The sequence below is a fragment of the Polistes dominula genome, unplaced genomic scaffold (assembly GCF_049000335.1).
Source record: "Polistes dominula isolate Pdom_NZ unplaced genomic scaffold, Pdom_raw_medaka contig_22, whole genome shotgun sequence".
Lineage (NCBI taxonomy): Eukaryota > Metazoa > Arthropoda > Insecta > Hymenoptera > Vespidae > Polistes > Polistes dominula.
Window position 1 is genome coordinate 4,567,719 of NW_028300966.1, and position 23,824 is coordinate 4,591,542.

The window sequence follows — 23,824 nt, forward strand, 5'->3', positions numbered from 1 at the left end:
TATATATCGTAATAGGTCAATTATGTCCGTGAATTTGGCTGTTGTAATTTGTCTGATATATTATATAGTCGTGTCAATACATTATTTTCGAACTTTTTTGGTCTACCCCGACGTGGTAATAAATTCAGGACTTTTAAATTTTCATTCTCATTCATTGATGTCTTATAGAAAATTTTATACGGTTTATTTCTGACAAAAAGCATCCACAACATATTTTTAACCAGTTTATTGATTTCTCATCAGAATTCTTTACTCTTTTCAAAATTAAATCTTCTAATAATTTTGTTACTACAAAATCTCGTTATCTCATTTTATTTACAATAAAGTATTATCATATTTATTAGGAATATAAGCAACCTCAAATGCTTTATTGATACATAACATAAAGTTGTACAATAACCAGGTGCAATCAGAAAATAATAAATGACGAATGGAGATAAGCCACTTTAAGCTCACTCAAAATAAACTTTTCATCATTCTGTTGATCAGCAAATTTTCTTGTTACAATATCTTCATGATTTTAAATATATTTGTAACAAATTGCTTCAGAATAGAAAGATCATGTAAAAATGTAACTATTACGGTAGCTAACTCGATTTTTTTGGAAAATGGAGATAGGCCACTTTCAAAATAGGCGGCCCAATATATTATTGAAAATTTATAAACGTATATATTTAATAAGATAAATTTAAAAAAATATGATTTTTATAAGTGTTATATTATCATATTGTAATATATATTTACAGTCTCTTCCAATTTTTAATTTTTTCTATAAAATTTTATCAGCATATTATATATATATATAAAAATATGACCATTATATAGTATATATTACAGATGATTTATTTATCTTCTCACTTTTCTTTAATAGTAGTCACGGCACGAGCACTTTAATTACGTAGAATTAATCATTTTAAAAGGATTTATTTACTTTCTACTATAATTTTTTATAACCCTCTACTCTCATTTGTTATTGTTTCTATCTCCATTCTACTTGCATCAACATCATTTTATGATACAAAATGAAACGAAATGAAACGTCGGAAATACTTGCTTCACGCTTCGTAAATAAATGAAATAGAAATTTCGTATTTATAAATAATTAAACAATCACAACAAATATATTAAATTTGAAATTATAAATAATAAATAAACACAATGTAGAAAACTTTTATTAAATGCTAATAATATATATATATATATATATAAAAGAAATTTTATTTATAAACGCAGACATAAAATTTACTAGTAACTTCGAATACAAGAAATTATAGTACTTGAGATGTAATATCACGTTATTTCGCGTGCTTCCTTTTCCACGAACTTTTCAAACTGACATTTCGAGCTGTCAGTTTTAAAAGAAGAGACCCTGGAAATCCTTAGGAAAGTCTTTAACGAGAAGATTACTGGTACTGTTATGAAATAATTGTAGTTCGAAGATACGAGGACCTTCATCAAAGTATTCTACAAACTAATTCCTTCTACTCTATATTTAAAAAACAATAAATAAATAAATAAATAAAAACAAATAAGAGACAAATAATAATAATAATAATAATTATTATTATTATTATTATTATTATTATTATTATTATATAATAAAAAATCTAACAATATTTCCATTATAAATTTTACGAATAAAATCATTTCTACTAAAATAAGAATAAGGATAACATTAACAATAAAAAAAAATTATAAATGAAATATAATTATTTAAAAAAAAAAAAGAAAATATAAATAAAATGTAAAATTAATAACACAACGGAGCAATATATTCGTAACGTTAAAAACGTAAATGAATAAAATAGGAAAAAAAATGAAAATGATAATTAGCAGAAATATGATAAAAATTTAAATTGACGATTTCATCGACGAAGAAACCAAACGTTTCTATGAACAACGATATTATTACTTAAAGGCAGAGACGAGCTTGACACTAAAGATACAATTTATGGCTTTAATGATGGCAATGGCAAGCTTCCGCTCTATCAAACGTACCCTTCCTGGACGCTCGATAACACACTCCCTGAATATTCCCTTTCTTCTTTCAATGACTTAAGTTAGAAGAGAAATCATTTATGAGAATGCTATAAAAAAAGAAGAGAAAAGAAAGAAAAGAAAAATAAATTATTTACATGCTATCCGTAATTGTAGTTTGTCCAATGACGAATTCCAATGATATTATTTTCCTTTGTTATACCAATAACCTAATTTACGGAAGATACTCCAACGATTAATAATTCAACAACATGATCAGATTTAAACAAATATTTGGAGATTATTTGAGTAAATACTATGTTTGTGTTTTGTATTTATTGATTATCGATGTTTTATTGATATAAGCAGGTTTAAAAGTTTGTATATTCTTTTTCAAAATTTATTACCCTTTTTCGAAGTAATTTAAACGTGTAATTTAATTGATACTTTTAAAAAGCTAAAATTGTAGGGTTTTTTCTTTTTAAATATAATTGTAAGATATAATTAACATTATAACGGTTTTTAAAAAACTTACAAACTTTTGACCAATCGAAAGTATTATTATACTTGGATAATAAAATTATAAAGTTTCTAATATTATCCCCATTGTTCAATCAAAAATAAAGAGGAATTATTAAAAAGGGAAAAGGGTCTTCAAGGCAAAAGTTTTTACAATGTAATTTAAGTTAACATGAAATGTAAAGTTATTTATAGTACAAAGGAGTATGATTATTTTAAAAATTCGATCAGAAAGATTAAATAAGATGAATGGTTTAAAGTCAAAGTAAAAAAGATGAAAGGGAGGATGAGTAAGGGTTATTAGGCTATATGTATAATAGCATAACAGTTCACTGCTGAAACGAGAATAAAAATGTCGACGGACTTGACCCAGATTTATTGACGATTACGTGGTTGGTGTACCGAACGTCACAATAGGATTATCGTTGACTATTAATTCGATACTGAGAAACAGAGAGAGAGAGAGAGAGATCATGTTAAGACAAAGATTGACAATTTCGAGAAATTGTTTCATTGAAATTGAAAAAATTTCTATGAAAGGCAATTTTATAGTTTAACATTGGACGATTTAAATACTAAAAAAAAAAGCAATAATTATCTCAAAATATTTATGCACTTCAATAATTATTAAAATATTTAAGTACTGTTATGGAAGCTTGAGAAAAAACTATATTGTTATTATTACTATTACATATATATACTGTGATGCTCCGGCCACGCGTTGCTGTGGCTTTGTTATAAAAAGTGCCGAGGGCACCTTATTTTTTAGTAAATTATAAAAACACACAAAGTAATACAACAATTACAATGGAATAAATAAAATAACAATACATAAAAAAATATAAAAAGCAAGATTAATTATGTCATATGTAAATCTGAAAAAACGTATAACGTGAATATATAAAAATAATATTGTATTGAATTTATATTATATAAATATACAAAATAATATTGTATTGTATTAAATTGTAGTACAGCGCCATCTATTGAAAACTTACAGTACCTAAAGATCTAGATAACCTTTAACCCTTCCGCACCGGATGGGACATATGCTGTCCCAGTCTGGAAAATTTTAGATATTACGGCTGGGACAACATATGTCCCAGTTACTGAAAAACATCTATGACAGAAAATAACGCCAATTTGGGCCTCCAAACTGATTCTAAGGTCGTCTCATCGTTCTGAGTCCATAAATTTCTCATCTCAAACGTTCCCGATCTAATCAAGCAAGCGAAAACTGTCAAGTTTTGCTCAGTTCATAATTCTCATTTCTTACGTCAAAAATAGTGTGCACCTCTTGTAACGTAGCACTGTGCAAGAACTGTTTCCAGCACTACCAAACTCTCAAGAAACCCAGACTTTAGATACTGTTGCTCCTCCACTGCTTTCAATATTTTAAATTTTTTACCGTTCTTATTTTATAACTATTAATTCTGAAAAATGTTTATAAATAAATATGTTAATAAAAATGTTAATTCAAATATACATGAAAATGATAATAAAAAAACGTTGCCTAAAATAATCATCAAAATGTTAATCAAAATGTTAAGTAAAATGTCAATAAAAATGAGCTATTGACTCTAGGATTACGACCGGGACATACCCTGTCCCGGGATTCAGATATTTTGGGTTTACGGCGAGACATATGCTGTCCCATCAATGAAGCTTGTAAATTCATTGTTGTTGATGGTGCACTGTTACAGGGACGTTTATGCGTCCCTAAGACTTTCGACTATATAGGCATAAAAGTTTTTTTATTTAAAAAATCGATTGGAGGAAAAATAACTTATCCCGATAATGGGGCGCACTCGGACTGATTTTTCGCCGTATTAAAAGGGTTAAATAACAAATCCTTAAATTAGCAATAAAAATTAAAAATAATCGCGATAAAAACTATCCTATATTCTAAATTGTAAAATATCACACAAAATACCAAAAAAATTCATTAAGATCGGTTGAATAGTTTTGGAGATAATCGCAAACCGACAATGTGACACTGAATTTATATATATATATATATGTATGTATGTATATTAGGGTGGGTCAAAAAAATGAATTATTTTTTTTTTACAAGTGCCACGGAAAAATGGGTTGCTAGACACCTTAAAAAAATTTTTATCAAATATGAGCTCTTAATTTTAATAGGAAGATCCTCCGCATCGCAGTTTTTTATTTTTTTCTCAGTCCAATAGAATAAAATTCATAGCTCATCAATTCATCATCAAACTTTCATGTGTATTGATTTTTGTCTCTGAATATCTTTTGAACGCTTAATTTAATCGCCAAAACATAAAACACCATTTTTATACAGCAGTTAATTTCCTACAAGAATTTGTATTGTGCATTTTATAATAGTCATTTATTGTCGAGTTATAAAATTCATAAACAAAAATGAAATTTGTCTTAAAATAATCAAACTTAAATCTTCAATATCATTCAAATGGTGAGGTTTATGGAAAAAATATAAGATATTTTTTTTGTAGAACATTAAATTTCCTACAAAATTCTTCTAGAACATTTTTCTGTACAATCAATTAATGATGAGGTATGAATTTTATTCTATTGGGCTGAAAAAAAATAAAAAACTGCGATGCGGAGGATCTTCCTATTGAAATTAAGAGCTCATGTTTGGTAAAAATTTTGTTAAGGTGTCTAGCAACCAATTTTTCCGTGGCACTTGTAAAAAAAAATAATTCATTTTTTTGACCCACCCTAATGTATATATAAAAAGCCCTAAACAAACGATTATACGATAAATTTAGTGTTTTAAAATTGTTTAAGAATGCACAAATTATTTCTATATACTCGTATGCATTATTAACGAATGAAACATGAAATTATTTTGACGAAAGTCTACATAGAAAAAATTCTGTATTATTATTATTATTATTAATTATTCTTCAGAAAAGTAAAGCTTTAACGCAATGATCACGTTGGTTTAGTAAATGCTTTCAAGCAGTTTGTCGATAAATTGATCGGTGATGATCGATAGTTAAAAATAATTATCGTCTCTTTTGCCAAGCTGCGTGAATTGTGTTCGCGTTTGAAATCACACGACACGTGATTATCTCAACAAAATATCTTTTTAAAAATACAATCAACGTTTCGTAATATAAAATATGTGTTATACCTATATTTACACATTATAATAAGTAACGCAAACAACGTCATACGTATTATTAATGTATATGTATAGATATTTTGAGCATTGTTCTATTTCCTGATGCAGTAATACGTTAATTGCCATAAATCATTTTTCACGAGTGTTAAATAAACGTTGGATTTTCCAATTGGTAGAAATATACGATGAAAAAAAAAACAACAACGAAAAAAAACAGAAAACTACAAAAAAAAGTCCAGAATTCTCCTTTACAACTTCCTATAAATTATTATTCCTATGTGCGATAAAATAATAAGATACAAAAGCTCGACGGCACACACGTAATCTCTTATTATATTTTTCAATAGAACAAAAGATGAGATAAACAAATCGACAGGATCATCACATTGATTGCAAGAAACTTTTTATTTCAATTCTTTCGTTTCCTACTTGGTTAAATAATTATTTGTCTTTTTTTATTATTATTATTCCTAAATGATAAAATAATAAGAATCACCTTATTGTATTTTTCGACAGAAAAAATTGACTGCTTACTTTCAATCGATTGCATCTATATTTTCCTTTTTATGATTTTTCATTTCCTATTGAATTGTTGTTTCTAATGAACAAATAAATAGGAAGGACAATTTGCAATGGAAGATAAAAAAAAAAAGAGGAAAGATAAAAAGGAAAAATATTTTGATCGATAAAAAGAAAAGAAATCTGATTTGAGGATCAGGGTTGCCAAGCAAGGTAAAAGAACCCACTCATAAGCTTGCGTTCTCAGATTGCAGGCTCTGTTTCTATCCCCCTACGGAAATAGGAACTTCGCGGCTATTGTTTTAGAACAATAGCCGTACTAAGAAGAACATTGTACCCCTATGTAGGCTCGTGTAACTTTCAAAGGTGATACCTTCGCGTGCACTAATTTTCAAAGCTTTCTTCTTTCAAAATTATAATTAAAACAAAAAAAAGATCATAATATTTAATTTATTTCTTTTAAAAAAATAATATTTAACTTCTCGTAACAACGTAATATCAACAATTTCCGATATCTTTCTTCGCATATTTATATCACAATACTATACTATATATAACATATTGTATATAGATAAATATTTTCTAAATATCATAATATAAAAAAAAAAAAGAAAAGAGAAAAAATAACTCCTAATCAGCTGAGAATCAATATAAAATCGAGATCTAACCCTAGTTTTAATTTATTCCGATTGGTTAAGGATTATGTATGTACAATTTAATAGGTAAAAGTAAAAGTTAAAATACGTCAGAGATGGAAAATGAACCTTTATATATATATTTCTGTCTAATCTGACAATAAGAATATGGAGAATATAAGGCAAATAAACCGGATATAAGATCGGAATCATAACTTTTACATGTAAGTGTATATATATATATATATATATATATATATATATATATATATACGTTAGTTAAACTTTATGCAATCATTAATTAACCGTACTCATGAACACGAACGAGATAACAAGTGAATCGATTTATTTGTATACTTGGCGGGAACTTTGAAAGTATCTTAAAGAACAAACTAGATCTCTCGAAGTTGTTCCGCAAAGCGTAAGGACATTAGCTTCCGACGTTGGATCCGTATAAACGGACTTTCTAAATTTATTTCTTTTTTCATTTCATGATTTATTCTAAAACAAAAATTCAAGATAATATATCATATCTCCTTCTCGTGTATTTTTTTAAATTTAAATCAACAAGATATATAATTTATGTTTATTAAATTTATTAAAAACAAAAAGTTCACTCACACTCTCTTTTTTCTACAAAAATAATATCTTATTAAATAACTAAAATGAAATAATAGTACAAATAACCTAATTCAAATAGAAATTATTTCATTCCTTTTTTCGTAGAAAACGTACACCTACGCATATATGGAAAAAAATATTAATAAGTATTATTTGTTTTTCGTTTCCTTCCTGCGTACTTAAGTTAGTACCTTACCTTTTCTTTTCAGAAAATAACTTTCATCTTCTAATATTTTTCGTGGAGAAAGTTTATTCAGAATGGTCATTGGGCAATGCCACGAAGAAGTCACGAAACGTGTTTTATTAGATCCGAGTTTGTGCCGATTGAATAACGTCCTCGCGTGTAATGTCCCATTCTCTTTCTATCCTTTTCTTTTCCTTCTCTCCCTCTCCCTCTCCCTCTCTCTCTCTCTCTCTCTCTCTCTCTCTCTCTCTCTTTCCTTTTCGTTAAATGACCCAGCTTTATTTTTCGATTTTGTTTCTATATCTTTATCTCTATACTAACGTATATACACAGAATATATAAACATGCTTTGATCTTTCAACTTGCACAAGAGATGTTATCTCTACATACGATCAAACACGCTAGTTGTATGCGTAAGTATAAGCTTATATGGGCAATGAGAGGAAACGGAGGGAGAGGGGGAGGGGGTGTTTACGACACAGATCATGCAACTGGAGCAATTGAAATATTATCGAGTATAAAATAACAACATAAATAATAATTATACGAAGAACTTTGATTTAATTGGAAATATAAATATCGTATAAAACTCTGCTAAAATGATTAAATAACATTATTGACAAAAAATCTACTAGCATTGGATTGATTTAATAAATAATGTGTTCAATTTTTGAATATTTTATATATAAATGAAATTGTATTAATGGTTTATGATATTATCTAATAAAAATACATTTTAAAAATTTCTGTCTATTTTAAAATAATTATATTTCAATATTATATACATATATATTTTATCTCTATAAAATTCCCCTGTCACAGTGTTTGATGATATTATCTAATAAGAATACATTTTAAAAATTTCTGTCTATTTTAAAATAATTATATTTCAATATTATATATATATATATATAAAATTCCCCTGTCACAGTGTTTGTTATTCTTATTCTCCGAAACGACTTGACCGATTTATATGAAATTTTTTATGTATATTCGGTAGGTATGAGAATAGTTTTTCTTATATTTCTTATACCCCTGAGTAATAAGACTGACCCACCATAATTATTCCTTTAAAAGGATATTAAGAAAAAAGAGAAAAAAAAAAAGACAAATGTTATGTGCCTACATTCAGACAATGTAAAATTATATGATGTGAAGTAAGTGGTGATCTTATGTTACCGCTCATGCGCAGTTCGTTCGACATTAAGAAAAAAGAGAAAAAGAAGATAAATGTTATGTGCGTAAATTCAGATCTATCTATATATTTATTAGCCACAGCAACGCGTGGCCGGGTCACCCCTAATATATATATATATATATATTGTATTCTATAGTATATTTATATGTATATATATTTAAAAATTTAGTGTCATATTATTGGTTTGCGATGAACTCTGAAACTACTCAACCGATCTTAATGGAATTTTTTTGTATTTTGTGTGATATTTTACAATTTAGAATATAGGATAATTTTCAGTTTTTATTGATAATTTAAGGATTTATTATATATTTAGAAGTTATCTAGATCTTTATGTATTGTATGTTTTCAATAGATGGCGCTGTACTACAATTCTATTATTTTTATATATTCACGTCACATACGTTTTTTCAGATTTACATATGACATAACTAACCTTGCCTTTTATATTTTTTTATGTATTGTTATTTTATTTATTCCACTGTAATTGTTGTATTACTTTGTGTGTTTTTATAATTTACTACAAAATAAGGTGCCCTCGGCACGTTTTATAACAAAGCCACAGCAACGCGTGGCCAGAGCACCCTACTATATATGTTATTTTGGGTTTATTGATTTATTTAAATTAAAAATAGTTAAAATTTATACATTACTTATTAAGTTAATCCAGTATTATATATTATTGTTGTATAAGATTATAAATTATTAATATATCAAGTAACGTTAATGTTTACATTGTTTAGTGATCAACCTAAAATTATAGTCTAATCTTATTCTACTATTAATTTTTATTTAAATTAAAGAATATCCAAAATGTAGATCACTTATCAGTCAATTTAATATTATACACAATTATAATATTATTTATTAAAATATAAAATACTTTACACACACACACATACACACAGATCCCAATTATATATTATACTTACATGACCAAGGTAATAAACTTTCTTTAAATTCTACTATACAAAAAAAAGACTATCTTATCGAAAAAGCAAATAAAAAGAAATATATATATATGAGAAAATAATAAAAAGGAATAAAAAAATGTAGAAACAGAAAGATCGTTGGAATTGCCAGTTGGAAAACTGGAAAATTTATTACCCTTATCACAGCTCTACGTAATACACTATACATAAAAATATAAAAAGAAAGAAAAAAAAGGAAATAGAGGAAGTGAGAGAAGTGAGGGAGGAGGAAGGCGGTGGGAGATGAGATTTAGGATAGATGAGAAAAGGAGGTGGTGAGGAAGGAGGGTGAAAGGGAGTAAGAGGAATAGGAAGAGAAGGAATTCATTGGTGATCGAAGTGCAACATGTCGAAAGGCCACGATAGCAGATTGATATCTCTCAGGTCACGAGGACAACTATGTTCAGCAGCCAATAGCGATCGACCTTACGACCCGCCATCGACTAGGGACTTCCGTTCAAGCACGCGATCCACATCCTAATCTTTAACACGCGAGCCAGAAAATTGGAATATATTTTCTTTTTCTTTTTCTTTTCTCTTTCTCTCTCTCACTCTTTTGTTCCCCTCCTCTTTAGATTTACTTTTTTATATAAATATTTTTCCTCTCTTCATTATTTTCTCATAATAATTTTGCAATTATTTTAATTATTTAAGTTTTTTTGTTCCCCCAAAGAACAATAACTAGAATGTATGTGCATATTACTTTTGTAAGCTAGTCATTAATATTTTAATTTAATATTTGGAAAAACAAAACGAATATCAAAGAATATATTATGTATATTAGTCAAACATTTATTTTATGCGATATTTCTAGAATACATTTCGAAAAAAAATTATTTGCAATATGTATTTTTGAACTTTCTGAATATTGTTTTTTGTGCAATTTTTTTTTATGCGATCCGTATATATATATATATATATATATATATATATATATATATATATATATATATATATATATCTTTATATATAAAAATTCAGTATCACATTGTTGATTTCCAATAAACTTTAAAATTACTAAACCGATCTTAATGAAATTTTCTGCTAACTTAGAATATAGAATAGTTTTTATAGCGTTATTATTTTTATTTTTTATTGGTAATTTTAGGATTTATTATTTAAATGTACTATAATATTATTAGATTCTTCGATAGATATTTTCTAAATTTAAATATATGTTGATACCTAATTAATTTATTTATTAATTCAAAAACCTAGAATAAAAAAAGAAAGTCAAATCACGATTCGATTCGAAGTAACATAAAAAAAAGAAAAAGAATATAAAAGAAATAGGAATTCTTCTTCGTCGAAAAGAACGATCAACGATAACGATAACGATAAGAAGAAGGACGGGCTTTACATACGATCGATCGATTGCAAGTTGAATTAGAAATGCAAGACGCGCACTGGTTCATGTTCGACGCGCGGAATTTCAAACCACCTTCAATTTCACCCGTAGTCGTCTTCGATGACGATGACGATGACGATGACAACGACAGCGACGTCCTCCAAATCCATTGTTCGTAAAAATCCTATATAATAATCTTAACATCGTATGATTTTGCTAACGTTTCATGAAATATAACGATTTATTTGCAAATATTTAAACGAGCTAACAAACAAAATGTAAAGTTATAAAAAATCAAATTAATTTTTAATATAAAATTAAAAATAATTCTAAATTAAGATATAATCAAGAAAATAAATCGTCGTTTAAAATGAAACTAAAGAAGCGTGACATAAAGTAAAAAAAAAAAAGAAAACGCGAGTCAAGTTAATTGAAATTAAATTTAAAATAAAACGATTTACGTAATAAATAAGTGATCTGGCATTTATTTAATTTGATCTTCACGTAAGAATAAAAGTCCACGTTTTTTTTTCATTTTTATTACAAATGCATTAAAAGTATTCGGTTATAATAATAAAAAGAATATCATAGAATATAAATTACAAATTATATAATTATACAGTATAATATAATGTAAAGAAATAGAAAATAATTAAATAAAATATTCTTAAACCAGTCGTCTTCATACAAATGTTCGTAAAAATGCATGTTAAATTTGTCATAAAGAAAAAGAAACGTAAATAGCACTATATCAATAGTAATTTCTCTCCTGTTTTTTTCTTTTTTTCTTTCTCGTAACGTTAAGTTAGTAAGAACAACCCGACCTCATTTCAAAGACCATAATTCACCTGTCTTAGATTGCAAGACACGTGTATAGGTATTTTCTACATATATACCTGTTGAGTTCAAGCTAAGCTCAACATTCTCATATGCATACTATCTCGCATGTTTCATTTTATACATGTATCGATTATCGGAAACTTGTGTGCATTGAACATTTCATGATAAGAAGGGAAGAAAAATTTGTTTAATTGTTGAATAAAATATTCACGAACATATATATATATATATAATATACAGTAGGTGGAATCGATCGAAATGTCTTCGTGCGATGACTCGTTAAAGTCTGCGTTTCTTTTATTACTTAACTCTATTTCAATCTTCTAAGGTGTCACGTTGATGTAATATCAATGAGCTTGCTGTTACCTTGTCGACATTGGCCCAATGGCTGTTAAGCAAATACCTTATCAAAGAACACGAACTTTGTAACATCTTTACAGTCATTCATTCGCGGACAATAACATTTGAAAAAATCTAATAAAAATTAATAAAATCTAATAAAATCTAAGTAACAACTTAGTAAATTTAACAAATTATTAATTAATTTAACAATTTATTATAAAAGTAAAAATTATGAAACTATGATTAATTAAAACCTCGCGAAATTGTTAATAATTTTTTAACAATATTCGAAATATTTCCATTATTTGAGAATGAAACCGAAAAAAAACGTATAAAATAATTTATTGTTACATAATAAAATTTGAAAAAATTAAATCTTCTCCGAATACTTAGTTTAGATTAAAATAAGTTAATAATAAGTTAATGGATGAGTGAAACAATTTTGATGATATTTAAACAATATAGAAATAAACAAAATAATGAATAAAATTGTCAATCTCTTTCTTATACTTATGTCGTTAAGTACAAACTAATCAAATAATGTAATCATATGTATCTTTTATTTATATATTTTATTTGAAACTTTTTCACTTAAAAATAACGTTTCCAATATCAACAGAAATATGAACGTTTCCCAGATAAAAAATACTATATATAAAATATATTTCTCTTTTTCCAACAATCTAAAAAAATAACGAATACGAAAATCCAACACGTTATACTCCACAATAAAAATGAAAGACAGACGTATACAAACTATGGAAAACGATGCCCGAGTGTTGATTACAAAGTACTCCGATAAATCGTTACGAGAGTTTGGTCGGTATTCAATTGGTAAAAATACTTCGAATGGTTTATTTATTGCAACCAACGTAAAACGTATCAAATATGAGTATTGTACTTTTACGTATCGATGAATGCGATCGGACGTTCGATTGAAAAGTTTCAGAATTGACCGAAAGAAAAATTTTCTAGTAGTTCCATAAAAAAAAAAAGAACAAAAAAAGAAGCAAGGAAAGAAATATCAAAAAAACCATATCTGAAAAGAAAAAAAAAAGTATAACAGACAGAAATTTATAGAAAAGTTAAAGAGAAAAAAAATCGATAGAGAAAATATTTCTACGGAAATTTAAAGGAAAATTTACAAAAAAAAAATAAAAAACGATTTTAAAAACAATTTGAAGGAAAATTGAGAGAGAGAGAGAGAGAGAGAGAGAGCGAAATTTAAAGATAAATCTAAAGAAGAGGTTACGGTAAAGTCTAGAGAAAAATGTAAAAAAAAAAAAGAAAAGTAACTAAAGAAATAACTGGTAGGAAAGAAAGAGAGAAAAAAAAATCAGGATAAAAATTTGTTGGAAGAAGAAGACACTGCAGAAGGGAGAAAAGATCGATGGGTTCCGAGATTTTCTTGGAATGCAAGGTATTAACTTTTCCCGAAAAAGCAGGTCGTCTCTCAGCTTTTATACCGGGAAAAGAGATGAAGAAGAAGAAAAAGAAGTAAAAGAAAAAAAATTGTTGACCTGTGCAACGGTTCCGACGACGTCAACGACGAGGATGAGAACGTGGATGAAGACAAGGATGAGGACGAGGATGAGGACGAGGATACTTGGCTCGAAGCCGAGAAAAGCAGGTATATGAAAAACATCGGTTGTGAAAAAGGTAACGTCCGTAGATGAATTTAACATCTATAAAAACATTTAATCATATTTCACGATATTTGATTTAGAAAAAATCAGATGAAATGTTAAAATACTGTCGTTAATTTCTCGAATTCGTTGACAACAAATGTTGCTTTTAAAGAGTTTATTAAAAAACGATAATTAAACAAAACAAAACAAAATATCTTTCTTAAGGTATTCGATAATATTTTATTATAATAATATTAACTTTAATAATGTTAAATAATATTATAATGTAATATAAATATTTATTTATAGATATCTACAGAGATATAGATAAGAAAAATAATTTTATTATTTATTTATTTTATACATGTATACCACACATGTATAAATAACTATAAACTAAATAAAAATAAATAAAAAAACAAATAAAAAGTAAAAAAGAGAAACGAAAGGCTACTCGAGCGTAACAAAAATCAATTCGAGATTAAACTTAACGCCGAGTAAACAGACACACACAAACACATATTTATATCCTACGTATGCATTACATTTTTCTTTTTTCTTTGACATATGCAAAAATTCCTATATAATACTCTTACTTGCCTACCATAAAAATGAATCCGTTAATCGGTCGACTTATATCTCAAACATGAGAGAGAGAGAGAGAGAGAGAGAGAGAGAGAGAAAAGAAAAAGAAATGCAAGAAAACACGGAGATCCTTATTATGTAAATTTTACTCAGGAGAAAGGCAAACTACAGATATATCGTCCTGAAACATTTCTTTTTTAGTTTCATGTTTGTTTTTTCTTCTTGAATGATAAAAACAAAAATTAAACGGGATTCGTTAATCCAATATTTTTTTTTTAACTTCCTTCTTCCTCTTTCTCTTCTTTTTCTTCCAATAACTGATTTATATATTTAAAATTCTATTTATATCATTTTGTGTCAATATTTTTTACACGTAAGAAATTATACGAGATGGTTGCAAATCAACAAACAAACAAAAAATTTTCGACTTTTTTTTTAAGAACGAAAAAAAAGTTTTATTCATTTGGTAACACGAAATTCTACTTTTTTTTCGACGAGATATGACGATTATGTTAATGACTCAATTATAATGAAAATCAAAAAGAATATAAATCAATTTAAATATTAAAATTTAAATGTTATGTCATAAAATATTTAATAATATTTATAATATATATATCAAACATTATTTCAATAAAAAAAGAAATACTAATTGTATTTATTTTAATAGAAAATATAAAAAATACTATGATGAGATATATTTTTTGGCCAAACAAATAATTAAAACTTAAAAATGATCAAAATTTAAATATATAAATTTATAAATGAAATTAAAAAATATTTATACGAATTACAATTAGAACAATTTCATAATCACCATCTTATATGAATGAAATGAACTCTCCTGTTTTTATTTGCGTTTTTTTTTCTTTTTTTAATCTAATTTGTATTAAAACAATGGATAATACATATAATTAATTCTGAAATAACAAAGAAAGTGTTAGATTATATTAGAAAGACAAACGTAACGTTAAGAAAGAAACAGTTACGACTCATCTAAAGCGAGTGCGAAAAGGAAAGTTGTTCGTGCATTTTTCTAGTCGTCATGTCACTTCATAATGAAACATTATGCAATTCTTAATTGTGCAAGCGCTGTGCTACCATTAATGACTTTCAAAATAAAGTTTATTGATGTTGCAATATGTATACTAAAACAACAATAATAACGAAAATTAACTAAAGCTTGGATAAAAAAAAAATTAAAAAAATATTCTTAATGATACCCAACAATTACATCAAATGCAATCACGCTAATTGTAAAAACCGATTAGTTAGTCAAATTAAAATTCTGTATAATTCTAGAAAATAGTAAATCTCGTTTGTAACGAATTAAAGTACTGAAAGTGCATTAGTATTTCGCAATCACGATTTAACTAACAAGACTTCAAATGAGAACAAAAATTAAAAACTAAAAAGATGGAAAATCTCGAATAATTATTTCGGATTAAGATAAAAAAGAAAAAGATAAAACACGATTAAACGAGATAGATTATTTCTTGTTAGAATAACAGACAGTTAAATTTGATAATTTAAATTAAATTTATAATTACAAAATTTTCTGAAACGTAAACGAAGATCCAATTTAAAAAAATCATTGATAGATTTCCGTTCTTATTGAATAAAAATGATTCATTCGAAAAATTATTAAAAAAATTAAACGCAAGGTTTAATAAGACGTTTGTTTGAATTTTTAACAGAATGAATAATCATACCTATCATATAATTATTATTGTTATTATTATTTGTATAACAAAATACAACTTTTATTTATCATTAATATTCTCATTAATATTATTATAATATTTTAATAATAATAATAATATTTTTATTATTAATTTTTAATATTATTTAATATTATATAAATAATAAATTAAAAAATATTATTTTTATAATAATAATTATATTAATATAATAATATAATATATAAATATATTTAATATAATATATATTTAATTAATATAATATAATATATATAGTATATAGTATAATAATAAATAATATAATATAATATTAATTTAATATATAATATAATAAATATTTAATATAATAATAATAAATTAACATTATTAATAAGTAAATAAAAATAAATAATAATATAATATATTAATAAATAATTATAATAATAATAATATTATTATTATTAAATGTTATTATTAATTATTATAAAAATATTGAAAAATGAAACATTATGTTTTGTTGACTGTAAAGAATATTTAAGAAAACTGTTAAAACGCGTGTTTCTCGTTTGTAGAAATAAATGAAAGCGTGAAATGTTATAATAAGTTGATAACATCGATCTTTAGTATTCGCGCACCTTGACGCAGCGCACGTGCTCTCGCACGAAATGGGAAATAGCAATTAATCTTTTCTCTTGGACATTGCAATTATGCGTGTCGCGCAAACTCACACGTCCGATCGATCCTCCCGCTTAATTTACGTGGCTAAATAAGTTTACTTTTTCGACAATAAGCGACAATGATTATATAATATTTTGATAACGTGAAATAGGTTGAACCATTTTTCACACGAACACAAAAAACCAAAAACAAAAAAAAGCCAATTATTCTTTCCGAATCAAACAATCGTTCCAATATTCTCCGATAGGGTTTTTTTCAAACTCGATTTCTTTTGTAATAATTTTTTTTTTTATTCACATCTCCACTTGCAATTAATTTGAAAAATGATGCTTTACGAAATGCAGGCCATGCGCAAAAAAAAAATGTTTCTTCAGATGCTTTTATAAATTAATTACTTTTTTCCCCGAGCTTTTTTTAAAATTAAATCTCTATCTGGATTAGAAAAAAATAAAAAAGTTCTCGGGCTTGTAGTTTTATAATCTGACAAAAAAAAAGAAGATAAATGATAAATTTACAAAAAGAAATCCTGTAAAAATAGTAATTAATTTGCAAATTTACGCAGAAACTTTTGACCTAGCCTGTAATTTATCATTATGTGGAAATAGTGTTACGGATGGGGAAATCCAATCGAAAATAAGAATCAGTGCAAGGTCAGAAATATTTAGGAAGAATAAAATATATGCAATGATATAATTAAAATTAACAAGAACAACGATAGCAAAGAAGAATAAAGAAGAAACATATGAAATTAAAGAAGTGTAAAATAATAAAAATAAAAATAATAATAATAATAATAATAATAAACGAAAGTTATGAGAAATCGCTGATGAGAGGATGTTGCCGTGACCGCTGGCAGAGATTTATTAACCAAGTTTATCGCACACGTTCGCTTTTTAAATGACAAACTAACGTTTACACATGCGTATTACCCGAGTTAGAGATTATATTCTCCAGCACACAAAAGTTACATCCTTTAGAGAAATATTTATCTAGCCTAATGAACATTACGTCAACTGTGTTAATTCAAATATTCGTTAACATTTCATGTAATTTTATTTCATAAAAAAAATATATATCTTATAATATAGATTAATATTTAATATTATAATAATTATTTTATTATAATACTATATATTATATTAACATTACTAAGATATTTATTTAATTTTTAATTTATTTAATAATTACTAAAAATACTAAAATATTATATTTATATAAAATATTAATATAATTAATATTTATTTATAAAGAAATATTTGTATTAAGAAAAAAACTTTTTTTTTTTTTAAATAAATTTGTACCCTGACTATCTAAGAACAAGAAAAATACTCTTTGATTATCTTTTGATATCATAAAATCGTATATAAAAAAAAAAGATAGAGAAAAAGGAGAATTAGTAAAGAGAAAAAGAAAATTGTATTAAAAAATGAATACTCAAGCGAGATTAATTTCTTTGAAGAAAGTTGTACACAAAAACATTAACTTTTTTCAAAAAGAAATAAAAAATAGGAAGAAACGAATAACCAACTTTCTATGGGCTCAGTCATAAAGGAGAGAATAAGATAATAAATAAAGATAAAAAAATGAAACCAACAAAAAAATTCATATAGTAAGTTAAATTTTAAAATAGATCTCTCATATTAATAGGTGTGTGTGTGTGTGTGTGTGTGTGTGTGTGTGTGTGTGTGTGTGTGTGTGTGTGTGTGTGTGTGTGTGTGTGTGTGTGTGTGTGCCATCTAAAAAAGATAGGAACAAATTTCAATTTTCTGTTCAAAGAAAATCAAATTTTATAAGTTCAAATAATAAAAGAAAAAGAAAGAGATAGACATAAGACATTACACAAGAGATGGTTCATATTTAAAATCGGAGAAATGCCGGTGAATGTTGTGCTTTGGGGAAAGAAACTCTATTCATTCACACACAAACATATATGAGAGAGAAAAAAAGAAAGAAAAAGTGAAAAAGTAAAGAAGAAAGCAAACGAGTATATGTACAGGGTGATTCACGAAAAAAGATTATAAAATTATAAAATATAATTTCTAAATTCATGTTGAATAAAAAAGTTCGTATATAAAAATATGTCCGTTTTTGAATGGTCGCTGCATTAGGTTCATTTATGTGGAGTAACTAAATGTAATATCGTGAATCTTACGTTGACCATAACGGCGCCATAAATTGGCAGCCCCAAATTCCCATATCGAACAACTCCTTTGATAATTTATGGTTTATGGAACTGAATTTGGGATCCGGTTTACCGAAAAAAAAAAGGTGGAAACGAAAAAGCCACTAATCGGATATATTTAGGATACCGCACGACCCGTACTTCAAAGTTACCACAAAAGAACCTTTACAAAACTATGAAGGATATTGGATACCTGTACCTGAGAGAAGGTATAAATCGGAAATTGGACGATTATGTCGCAACACGTTAGTTATTGTAATAAAATTTGAACTGTTTTGGTGAAATCAACAATCATTAGTCTGTAACAATAACATGGAACATATCAACTTTTGTATATGAAGCTTTTTTAATTTAAAATAATTACAAAAATACTAGCCAAAAAATATTTAAAAACAACGTGTAATCTCATAAGTTTGTTGTTTATCTATTAAAAAAAAAACTACGAGTTATTATAATGAGATGAAAATTATTTTGTGAAATCGACAAATGTTGTTCCATAATCAACCCATTCGTATAAACAGTATCAGATTAATATGAATTTTTGTATTCATGTTAGCATGACAAGGTTAAAATCCTATTAATAATTTATATCTCTTCATGAATCGTCCTGTATATATTGATAAGAAAAAGAAGAAAGATCAAGACTATCGTTCGTCGATAGAGCAACATCGTCGTCGTCGTCGTCGTCGTCGTCGTTGATTCCGCGTAACCGATAAATTAAACTCTCGATATCTCTTCCGGTTTGAAAGCACGCGAATCGTGTGCACCGGCTACGTATTATATACATATATATTATATATGGTACATACATATATGCATATCGTTGAAGATATTGAGTTTTGAGTTTGTAAGGAGCCCGGTCTGGTGGAACGATCCGAGTCACGTAACCGGAACGCAGTTTATGTTGTCTTGTATTCTTCTTCTTCTTTAATGTCGCTTTTAATCTATTATATTATAGAAAGAGAAATGACCTGCGATCTTGAAGATGAACAAAATTCATTTAATCCTATTTTTTAATATAATTACAAATTAAATAGGAAAACTGTTATTTTATCTCGTACTCGTATAAAATGTTTATTTCTTCCTCAAAGTTAAACATCAACTATTATTAAGAGAAAATATTTGAACTAACTAAAAATGAATTAGATAGTAAAGGATGGTCTTACGCTTCCTTGCGTGCAACGACTAAAACTTATGTTGAAGGTCGATACTGTCAAATGTTTAAGAAGATAACAGAGAAAAAGAAAATAAATGATTAAAAAAATATAATTGTGAAATTTTTCTAATCGAATTTTGGAAAATAATACAAATTTACTGTAGTTAAAAATCGTCTTTTTTCCTATAAAATAATTTTAACTTACGATAATTTTTAAAATTCCTATTATCGAAATAGCATTTAAATAATAATAAATACATTTGACAAAATTATGTATAATTATAATTATAATATATATTAGGATTTATTTATAATATAATATAATATAAATTATATAAATATATTATATATTAGGTACATATACAAATATATTTAAAAAATACAAAATTATATAGAACAATTTTTACTTATGATGACTTCTCGAATTAAATAAAAAAATAAAAAATGAAGACATTTGACAGAATTATCTTCCCCTATCTCTCCCTTATATTTTTTAATCTGGATCGATGTCACGAGATTTATAACGTCAACACTTTCAAGGGCCTCCTCCTCTTTCTCCACTTTCCCTCCTCTTATCTCCACGTTCCCTCCTCTTTCTTCTTCACCCTGTAGTTACATCGTGTAAACTTACACGATGTTATTAAGCAACTTAAGAACACTTATCGAACGTTATACACACGGTGTGCCAATATACTTCGTCGTCTAAAGTGAAAACCATTTACAACGTTACGAAGCTTTGACATGAGAAAAACAAGAAAAAGGGGAAAAAATATTGGATCGAATCCAATCTCGTAAACATCTTTTTTCTGCAATTCAAATATTTTGGTCAAAGATCATTCATATTCATCATCTTTTTATTTATCTCTTTCAAGTAGATATATATGTGTGTATGTATGTGTATGCGAAAGTGTTGATCTATAAAAATATACAAATATCACTTTGCATAATGCCATTCCTTTTTCTTCCAGATTTTACAATCTCCAGTGATCATCTAACATAAATGCCAAGATCGATGATTCTAACATTTACATTATTTTCTAACAACGTTCTCTTTTCATATTCTAATTCAACTAATTTCAATAATATATTAGATCATGATCCTCTATATATATAGAAAATAAAATATAACAAATCAATGCTATAAATTGTGAATATTTTATAATGTTAACATAACAATTATATAAAATGTGAAATTTATAGTATTATATGTGAATTATTTAATATACTAATGTGAGTATATTATTATATACTCAACTATAACTTATATACACTTAAATATATAAAAACTTCTGAATTTTCAATTGAAATTCTTTCGATACGACAATTTCCTATTTTAAGATAAAATAAATTCGATTTGATACAAAAACTATCTAAATATTTATAATATAATTTTCCAACGTTGGTACGGTTATTAATATCCTTTTCTTAACTCTTTGAGGTATGGTAGGATTAAAAGTGTCCCACCTTTTTGATACATCGTAATGCACGGTGGGACATTTTTAGTCCCATCTCGAAATATTATTGCAATTTCTACACGTGCTCATAATCTTCTATTTCATCTTATTTACACAAAGCAATTGGTTATTAATTCTTCGTTATTAATTTTTTTTTATGTTTTTACATTACGTTTATATATTTATTAATAAAAAATATACCAATTTTATTTCATTTAAAACGTAATAAAATTTTGTATGCAACATAGGGCTATTTTATTATCTGAAATTCTGTGCCGCAAAGAGTTAATAACTTGAAAGAATATTAAAAGAAAAAAAACAAAAAAGAAACAAAAAAGAAATTTTAAAAAAGTATTAAACGTAAAAGGAAAATAATATTAGATTATTAAGGCTTGGCTTGACCAATATGACGATATAACAGAGGGAGTCTACTATACAACAAGGCAGAAACTCTGGGTGATTCGTTGGGTAGAACAAGCACAACGGATAATTCCCCTCGGTGTATATAACTGAGGTAACAATTTGTTACGGGGTCGTTGTTCAAACGAGTATAAACACTGACGGTTGATTGACCCGACGTTGTCGTCGGCGCGACGCACATAACCGAGCTGATCGTTCTTCTATCTACCCTTTTTCTTTTCTTTTTTTCATTCCTTCTTTCGTATTCCTTCTTTTCGTAAAGAAAACAATAAAAAACAAAGATTAAAGACAAAATCATTTGAAGATCTCGAACACACAAACGTGTGTGATTTATATTATAATAAAATAATTTTTTTAATATCTTCAAATATAATCAGATAAACTAGATATTTATGATTAATTGGAAGTAACATACAAATATGATTGAAAAAAATAATACTTAAAAGAAAAAAAAAAGAATGTTAACCCCTTTCAGAACCTGTGCACATTGTAATATACATAATACTTTACGTACATTTATTATACAAATATTTTTCGTGAGGACCATATGTCCATTAAAATGTACATTTACAAATTATAAATAAATAAATAAAAATTATATTGTTACTTTCATTCACATGAATATTAATTTTAGTATAAACATAATTTTTCCTAAACGAAAAATAATTCGGGTCTAAAGGGGTTAAAACAAAGAAAGAAAAAGAGAGAGAGTTTTAAGGTAAGTTTTAGTTTAAACAATCTCAAATATCAATAGAGTACAGAACTGTGTTCAATTTATCTTAATTGATTGATAATTAATCGGAAAAAATGCATATTGCAGTTTAGAAACCACGGAGTATAAATTCGACGTACCATTCTTTTCGAAATCCAACAGTAAACTGATTCATTGTCCTCTATGAAAATTGGTTAAAATTTTTCCATTGATCGTTGTTTATATTACTTTCCGAAGGATACATGCATATAACGAGAATAATATTCACAATAAATAGAATATAGATTTTGAAAGTCATATAAACATAACTCAATAAAAGAAATTTGAATGACTTTTAGTTGAGACAGACGAACGGTGAATTTCGAAGAGAATGGTACATCGAACTTATAATCCGTGCTTTTTTAAATTACTGCGATTAATTAACAATTATTTAAAATATTTCCTCCCTCCATAAACAAATACATCTCACACACACCTCACACACATTAGAACCTTCCATAATTTCATTTAACTATTGTGAATCGACTGTGGGCTCTATCTCACTCTTTCTATCTCCCCTCATTCCCTATCTCTCTCCCTACCTCTATAATTCATCTCTTTTCATACCATTTTATAACATTTTTTCATTACCGACGTCTAAATAGAAGTTGTTTCACTTCAGTTATTTTTTAATACAAATAAAATATATAATGAAATTTATTGTTATAACACGACTGAAATTCTCACACACGAGCATGATTCAAAATAATAATATATACTTAAATAATTGTTTAATACAGATGAAATGAATAAAGGAATCCATAAATTTCAAACTGTTCAAATTGTACACGCACTAACCAGAAGTGATTTTCAAAGATTAATAATAATAATTAAAATAACTCTCTCGAGACCCTCTTAACTCTTCAAAAATACTTTCACTGACTTCGACGATGACTTCGACCTTTCCTTCTTTTTTTTCTTATTCTTCCTTCTTCACGATTCACTCTCGATCTTTCACGATTTATGATGATATATAAAAGTGAACTTTTCTAATGATAATAGAAAAACTTTGTTTC

The 23,824-nt window shown here is 26.5% G+C and overlaps 1 protein-coding gene across 2 annotated transcripts in view; it reads right to left on the reverse strand.

The window, feature by feature from the left end:
• Positions 1 to 23,824, reverse strand: part of Ptr (patched domain-containing protein) — a 53,464-nt gene that overhangs the window by 26,600 nt on the left and 3,040 nt on the right. Inside the window, exon 1 of one of the 2 annotated variants that reach the window (XM_015315932.2) lies at positions 7,589 to 7,733. The exons of the other annotated variant lie outside the window; for it this stretch is intronic. The gene's annotated coding sequence lies outside the window, so the exon portion shown is untranslated. Of the gene's footprint in view, positions 1 to 7,588; positions 7,734 to 23,824 lie in introns of those variants that run through there. 2 annotated transcript variants of the gene reach the window in all.